This window comes from Magnolia sinica, chromosome 13 (assembly GCF_029962835.1).
Source record: "Magnolia sinica isolate HGM2019 chromosome 13, MsV1, whole genome shotgun sequence".
Taxonomy (NCBI): domain Eukaryota; kingdom Viridiplantae; phylum Streptophyta; class Magnoliopsida; order Magnoliales; family Magnoliaceae; genus Magnolia; species Magnolia sinica.
The window spans coordinates 28,427,465-28,436,359 of record NC_080585.1 but is presented as its reverse complement, the minus strand read 5'-3'; the positions used below and the strand labels follow the sequence as shown (position 1 = coordinate 28,436,359).

Below are 8,895 nucleotides of genomic sequence, written 5' to 3'. Positions count from 1 at the left end.
TTAGCGCGGCCCACAGAAGAAATCTCAAAAAAAACTCGGTTGTGAACGTCCCGGGGCAGTCTACTTTTGGCCTCTGTACCGCACACATGTGTACGCATGGGCGAGGAATGTCAACATGGTTTTAAAGCTTTCGAAGCCTTCTACACGATGGACGGATCAGATCTTCCATCTGATCGAAGATGGTGGGCTACAACCGCCCGGAAGTCAGTTCTTCGCGGACGTGCGTAAGCCTTCGCACGTCCGGCGCTGTGATGCTCGGTGGGCCCCACATAAGCTTTTTCGGGGAAATCCACCCCGTCCATTGGATAGAGGACGAGATTTCGTTCAAATATGGATGGTTTTGAATTTGCGTGGACGCAGCCCAGAGAAGAAATCAGAACAAAATCAGTTTTGAACGTCACAAGACGGCCTGTTTGTGGCCTCTGTATCACGCACGTGTGCACGCATGAGCATAAACGGAAAACATGGTTTTGTAGATATTGAGCCCTTCTACACGATGAACGGTTTAGATTAACCGTACGTGCTACCGGTCCGTAAAAAACGGATTTCCGTCCGTTACGCGCGCTGAAACGGAAATCTCCGTTTTTGAAATAAGAAAGTCGGGTCAGCGCTGCTGACCGACTTTAGTCCGTTCGGTGCTCAAGCAGTGCACATGTGCACTGTGTACACACGCTATAGATATAGGTCCACTGTGATGATTTCGAGAAATCCGCACCGTCCATCCTTTTTCTCATATTATTTCCACTGTCAGGACCAAAATTGATGTATATCCAGATATCCAGCGGGCCCCACTTAATGAATTAAGGGGCTGATCTCGCCGTTAGACCACTTCCCGAGCTCTTCAATGGCTGAAATTTAATATGTACGGTTAATTTACGGCCCTCATCCCATGTATGAAGTTTCGAACTGATCGGATAGCGGGAACCATGTGATCTTGCATTCTGGACCCTTTTCGGGCCCCTTTGGCTTGCTTTCCTCAGATCTCAGGCATGTAAAATCTTCATTATTGATTCTCTGGAGTCCATCCCGTGCTCTGGAGACTTTGGATCATGAAATCCATGCCTTTAACATCAATTTTCAATTAACGCTCCTGACTTCATTCTGTAACAAAAATACAATTAAAATACTCTATTAAGCATTTTCATATACGTAAAATATGGTAATTACTGGGGTCTGATATGCAATATTTGACCCTGATCACAACCCCCAACCAGCATTTTGCTAGTCCCGAGCAAAGTATGCGAAAAATAATTTTAGAAATAAAAGATGATTCCTGTAACTCAAGTAACTTGTGAACAGACAGCTGAGATGTGAAAATTCTAAGATTCATGAATGGTAAGTAGAATTTTCTCCTGAAATCAAGCTCACAGTAAACTTCATAATCGAGTTCAACATATTAATCCATTAATTAGAACATTTCTGAACATCGAGCTCCATGAATGTATAGTGTAATCTCGACTTACAAACATTAAGAGATCCAATTGTCAATCTCATGATATCATTGGTAATTCGTGACAACCAAGCTTGAAACCAACACTTATCTCACAGATTAACTTTTCATTTTACCAGCCTTTGATTTTCTTTATGAGCAGTAACGCAAATGAGGGGAATCAAATTCTTACCTATAGGGAGCAAACCTATGGCGAAAACTCGTCGCCTCATTTTTTATAAGTCAACTATGGAGAATCAAATCTATACCTATAGGGAGCAAACCTATGGTGAAGATTATGTGACTTAGCCTTTTAATTCTTCTTTTTACCAAGTTAATCATTCAGTTATCGAACCGAAAGCTTAATGTGTAAGCGAGATGTGATATGTGAAATCATGACTCAATCAATGTTTACAACGTCTAATCATGGATTAACAAATCAAAATGGACTGTGAAATCAAGCAGATGGCCGAATCCAAGAGTCATTAGTTACCAACATCATGTATCTTATAATGGTAAAATCACAACTATCCTTCAAAATCACTTTGAATTTAATAGAAATTCCAGAAAAAATTTTAAAATTTTCACAAATTTTGCTCAAGACCAAGAAAATACTGATTAGGTAACCTAATCTCCCACCCCCAACCTAAAATCTACATTGTCCTCAATGTAAAAGAAATAATCATGCGATGCACATGGAACAACGAATAATAAAAGAGGAATGAGGGAAAGATAGTACCTGGACGGAGAATCAAGAGGCTTCCCAAAATTATCAATGTAAGAGCAAGTTAGGGCAAGAGAGAAATTAACAGAAGCAAAAATAACAAAAAGAAAAAGAAAAGAAGATCCTACCTATACCACTTTCGCAGGTGCTCTCGATTGCATTTAGCGCATGCAACAAGCCTTTAAACCCCTAGGTTACCCCTAGTGGACGAGTTGTAGTCTCGTGAGGGTTTGCGGCAATGCTACCCACAAACATTGAACTAATGAATGAGAAAAGTGAAATGGAATGAAAATTTGGGTTGCGTCCTAGGAGCGCTAAGTTTAACGTCTTCAACTAGACAAGAATGGACCATGAATTAATCAATCTTGATAACCTGGGTCCGCCAAATAAATTTCCTCAACATCTTTGTTTAACCGATCCCAGGACAAGTGATGTGAGTTCCCATGAACCGTGCTATCTGAAATAAGGCAACCGACACTGTCGTCAAATAATTTAAGGACTTCTGCTCGAACGACTTCTTCTATGTTAGGATCACGCTTCCTTTGCATGTTATGCGATATTACCACAGCATGATCCATCCATACAGTGGGGCATACTCCCTGGATTTTTTCTATCTTCCGTTCAATTGCTGCCTTATATGCTCTAAGAACATTAAGCAGCCTGCTCGCCTTTGTCTTCTCAGAGTTACAAACTGTGCTGTCAGGAAGAGTCTCAGAGGGATGAAGAGGTTCCACTTTCGCTCTCCATTTTTCAGTCTCCAATATAGGAGTGGAGTCGAGCAATGCATTGACTTCATGGATGGGACTATCAATGTCAAAATCCATGCCCGGTTGTGCTAAGCAGGTCTCAAGAGGATCTTCAAAAGATGTACGGAAGGAGTCCTGCACAAGGCTCTCGATCATGTCCACTTCAAATATGTCATCCAAATCTGAGGGTTGTTGTCCTGCATTAAAAACATTGAGTTTAATATTCATGTTACCAAAGGACAATTTCATAACTCCATTCCTGCAATTGATAATAGCATTAGATGTGGCCAAAAATGGACGACCCAAAATGACTGGGATCTGACTATGAAGATTCTGGACAGGCTGAGTATCTATAACTATGAAATCCACTGGAAAATAAAATTTATCAACCTGGATTAACACATCTTCAATAACACCCCGGGGCACCTTGACAGATCTATCGGCTAGTTGTAATGTTACCTTAGTCGGTTTCAACTCACCAAGTCCTAGTTGCTCATAAACCGAATATGGTAACAAATTGACACTCGCCCCTAAATCAAGTAATGCCTTCCCGATCTTATGATCTCCTATGCCGCAAGAAATGGTGGGAGCTCCTGGATCCCTAAATTTAGGAGGGGTGTTATGTTGAATCATGGAGCTGAGCTGCTCTGCAAGGAAGACTTTCTTATGAACATTCTGCTTACGCTTTTGAGTGCATAAATCTTTAAGAAACTTAGCGTAAGCAGGGACTTGCTTGATAGCGTCAAGCAACGGGATGTTGACTTGCACTTTTTGAAACACATCCAAGATTTCATCAAAGTTATTTCTTTTCTTTATTGGTGCCAGACGTTGAGGAAAGGGTGCTTTGGGCACATAAGGTGGCACATTAGTGGCTCTTGGAGAGTCAGAGAGCTTTTGGACTTTGGATGCATTGGTATGGCTTTCTGCTTCATCTTGATCTTCTGTTTTAGAATTTGATTCATCCCCAGGCATCTCTATTCTGTTATCAATCTGCTTGCCTGACCTAAGGGTAGTGATCGATTTGGCCTGTTCATGATATTGCCCTTGGTTGGAATTAGAGCCAATCTCATACTGTCCCTTTGGATTAGCCTCAGGTTGGCTAGGGAGCTTGCCCTTCTCTCTCTCACTTAATGTGGCAGCTAGTTGACCCAATTGTACTTCCAACTTGGCAATGGATTGTGCATTTGCATGTAAGCTTTGCTGGTTGGCCAGTAAGGTTTGTTGGGTGTCTTTTTGGAATTGGAGAGAACTCTGCATGAAAAGATGGAGTGTATCCTCAAGAGATGGTTTCCTTGATTGTGGAGGCACTTGTTGATACTGTGAGAACTGCTGAGGTTGTTGATTGCCCACTTGGGAGTAAGGTTGCATAGGAGGATTTTCAGATGGTCCTCCTTGTTGTGGTCCTTTTGCCCAAGAAAAATTTGGATGTCTAGCCCACCCTGGGTTGTATGTGTTCGAGTAAGGATCATTCCCAGATTTGTGAAAAGTGTTCATAGCATGAACTTGTTCAGAGAGAAGTTCTGGGAATGCTGCACCAGATGGACAAGACTGCATAGGATGGGCAGGACTAGAACATGTGGCATATGCCTCGACTTGAGCTGTTTGTGGTGGTCCATTATTTAATACCAGAGCATCAACTTTCTTTGTCAGGTTATCAAGCTTGGCGCTCAGCTCTGGCATGACTCCTATCTCATATATACCACCTCTCTTTTGTGGTTGGGGACTTCTGTCACCTCTATTTGAATAATCCCATTGCTGGGAATTTTCGCACAAGGTTTCAAAGAAGTTCCACGCTTCGACATCACTTTTGGTCATGAATGACCCTCCACTGGTGGCATCAACCATGCGACGGTTCTGTGGTGTCAGACCGTCATAGAAGTATTGAACTTGTTGCCACTTCTCAAAACCATGGTGAGGACATTTAAGAAGTAAGTCCTTCCATCTTTCCCAACATTCATGAAAGTGCTCGCCCTCTTTTTGTGTGAAGTTAGTAATTTCTCTACGGAGGGCATTGGTTTTGTGAACGGGGAAGAACTTGTTTAAGAACTTCTTAGACAGTTGGTCCCATGTAGTGATAGATCCAACTTCTAGAGAATTCAACCATGCTTTCGCCTTATCCTTCAAAGAAAAAGGAAACAGGCGTAGGCGGATCGAATCGTTTGAGAAGTTTTGGAACTTAAAGGTGGAGCAAATGTTTAAGAATTCTTTCACATGATGATATGGGTCCTCCTTGTCCAATCCATAAAAGGATGGCAACAATTGTATGACTCCAGGTTTAAGTTCAAAGTGCGCTGCCGTAGTGGTTGGCAACACTATGCATGAAGGCGCATTAAATTGGACAGGAGCTGAATAATCTTTGAGAGCTTTAACTTCAGTCTCATTCGCCATTTCAACAGGATTATTTCTCAATCTTTCACGAATTGTTCTTTCAATCTCAGGATCAAACGGTGCTAGTTCTATATTCAGAGATCTACGTCCTAGCATAAACTATGTTATTGCAATGTAAGAAAGAAAACTAAACTAAGAAGCAACCTAAGAGAAATAAAACTAGACCTAGAAACTATGAGATTCTAAAACAAGTTAAAACTATGTAATTTAGAATGGGAAGAAAGAACCCGGAAAAGGAGATGATTGATGTCTGAAGAATAGAGAGCTCCTACTTTTGAAGTCAATGTTATTTAGCAGCTTCCTTCCTTAATTCCTGTAAACAAAAAGAAAACAAAAATAAATTAAATTTACTAAAATAATGCTAGCAAAAAAATCCTAAGCAACGGTTAATTTCTAAAAAAGAAAGTTTGTAATCTTAGAAATAAAAGCTAAGTTAGTTTCTAAAAAGGGAAAATTTCTAAAAAATAGGAAATTAGAAAATAAGAGAGAAACTTTCTAAAAAAAAAATAAAACCTAAAGACTCTTCTAAAAATAATAAAACCTAAACTAGAAAATAGAAAGTTACTTGAAAGAAGAATCAGAATCTAGAATTAGAAAATAGGAAATTTCTAAAAATAAAAATAAAAAATAAAATAGCCTAGAAATAGAAACTTTCTAAAAAAAATAAAAAAATAAAAAAATAAAACCTTAATTCTAAAAATAGAAATTAGAAAAAAAATAGAAAATTTGGAAAGAGATTACCAAATTAGTAGTTTATGTCAGGTCCCTACAAAACAGGAAATAGGTTAGTTTCAAAAAAATTTAACCTAGAGTTAGTAAAAAACCTAAGACTATGAATTATGATAAGAGAGAATCCTAAATCCAATTGGAACAAAACAGTCCCCGGCAACGGCGCCAAAAACTTGATGTTTTATTTAAACCAACACGATTTAAATGATTTTTAAACTCGCAAGTATACGAATCAGATGTAGATACGGTACGTATTACGAGATCGTTCCCACGAGGACTGGTCGTCACAATTCAAATCTATGATTCTCCTTAACTAATCCAACAAATAATGGAATGAATTACTAAGCACAATTTTATGAAAAACAATTAATTAAGAACAGGGAAGAAAATTCAATCAGAGAGAGAGCACTAGGACTTTCGAATCCACCCCTAATTATCCTAACCCTTGTTTTGTCTGTTGATTCACCTTGATCTAGATTGATACCACTTATACAGAGAAAGCACAATCTGTGTCCTTAATCGTGGCATACAGACTGTCTAATTCCTTTAAGCAATGCCATGAATGACATATCCCATATCCTTGGTCGGGTACATGGAATGTACATTCATTAAAGCACCCTGTTTCTTCCTCTATAGGAAACTTGTTCTTGATCAGACACAAGCACCTATAATAAGCATCCAAACAACATCCATATATATACTTTAATCAAGTTCATAGATGGAGAAGTATAGAATTTAAACCCATAAAGCCCACTTAAAGAAAGAAACAAATTAATTGATATTCAAAGTAAATCAACTAAAATAAAAGCTAATCAAATTAGGGGCTTCATCTCAGCCCTAGTTGAGAGATTAGTGACCCATAAAATCCATAAAAATAGATGAAATAAAATTCATAAAAATAAGGAACATCAAACCGATCGATCTCTCTCTTCTTTCTTCTCTTTCTTCTCTTTCTTCTCTCTCTTCTCTCCCTTGCTCTAGGTCTGGAATTTCCTCTGGTTCTCAATGTCTTTCCCACGTCCAAAACTCTCCTTCTATAGCTGCTGGATGGCTGGGGTCGGTGGCAGAGTCGTAGAAGGACTCGAAGTGCAATTTTTCGCAGCCGTGATCGGTGGGCCCCACAGAGGTATTTTCTGGAAAATCCACCCCATCCATTGGATTCAGAATGAAATTTCAGTCAAAAATGAGTGGATTCGAAGGTCCATTAGCGCGGCCCACAGAAGAAATCTCAAAAAAACTCGGTTGTGAACGTCCCGGGGCAGTCTACTTTTGGCCTCTGTACCGCACACGTGTGTACGCATGGGCGAGGAATGTCAACATGGTTTTGAAGCTTTCGAAGCCTTCTACACGATGGACGGATCAGATCTTCCATCTGATCGAAGATGGTGGGCCACAACCGCCCGGAAGTCAGTTCTTCGCGGACGTGCGTAAGCCTTCGCACGTCCGGCGCTGTGATGCTCGGTGGGCCCCACATAAGCTTTTTCGGGGAAATCCACCCCGTCCATTGGATAGAGGACGAGATTTCGTTCAAATATGGATGGTTTTGAATTTGCGTGGACGCAGCCCAGAGAAGAAATCAGAACAAAATCAGTTTTGAACGTCACAAGACGGCCTGTTTGTGGCCTCTGTATCACGCACGTGTGCACGCATGAGCATAAACGGAAAACATGGTTTTGTAGATATTGAGCCCTTCTACACGATGAACGGTTTAGATTAACCGTACGTGCTACCGGTGGGGCCCACAGCGGTCCGTAAAAAATGGATTTTCGTCCGTTACGCGGCGCGGACCGACTTTAGTCCGTTCGGTGCTCAAGCAGTGCACATGTGCACTGTGTACACACGCTATAGATATAGGTCCACTGTGATGATTTCGAGAAATCCGCACCGTCCATCCTTTTTCTCATATTATTTCCACTGTCAGGACCAAAATTGATGTATATCCAGATATCCAGCGGGCCCCACTTAATGAATTAAGGGGCTGATCTCGCCGTTAGACCACTTCCCGAGCTCTTCAATGGCTGAAATTTAATATGTACGGTTAATTTACGGCCCTCATCCCATGTATGAAGTTTCGAACTGATCGGATAGCGGGAACCATGTGATCTTGCATTCTGGACCCTTTTCGGGCCCCTTTGGCTTGCTTTCCTCAGATCTCAGGCGTGTAAAATCTTCATTATTGATTCCCTGGAGTCCATCCCGTGCTCTGGAGACTTTGGATCATGAAATCCATGCCTTTAACATCAATTTTCAATTAACGCTCCTGACTTCATTCTGTAACAAAAATACAATTAAAATACTCTATTAAGCATTTTCATATACGTAAAATCTGGTAATTACTGGGGTCTGATATGCAATATTTGACCCTGATCAGTCGTCCATTAATTTAGGTGCACCATCATATATGAAGTTGACTGGTTAGAGAACTTATGCAAACCTTTTTGCAAATTTAGCCGATCAGATAATTGGAAGCAAAGTTATAACCGTCTAAAACTATAATGCTATTTAGGCTAATATTGTCCTGGTTTGGGCCTTCCAGCCCGTTTCTCCTGATCTTGAACATTTATGAAATCAACTACTACCTATCCTAAATGAGAATCAGCACTTAGCGTTGGTTGCCTACATGTGGGCTCCATGAGCAAAGAATTACAAGTTTAAATTTACTTCATTTTTTTTTTCACGTAATTGTGGTTAGCTTGACTAGTGGACTGACGTACGTGATTCTTGGGCTAGTGGTACCCTTCTGATGAGTGGTTTGGATATTGCAACTGTTCATCATGCCTGCGTATGTGGGGGCATATCCATTAACTGATGGAATGATCTTAAAAAATCTCAAGAGTTATATAATACATCTCACGCCTGGAAGGACCAACCCATTTTCT

The 8,895-nt window shown here is 40.4% G+C and overlaps 1 non-coding gene across 1 annotated transcript; it reads left to right on the top strand.

Moving 5' to 3' along the window:
* Window positions 1–4,802: 4,802 nt before the first annotated feature.
* On the top strand, window positions 4,803–4,909 carry LOC131224622 (small nucleolar RNA R71). Its single transcript, XR_009161092.1, has one exon. It is a non-coding gene; the product is annotated as a small nucleolar RNA R71 (small nucleolar RNA).
* Window positions 4,910–8,895: the final 3,986 nt, after the last annotated feature.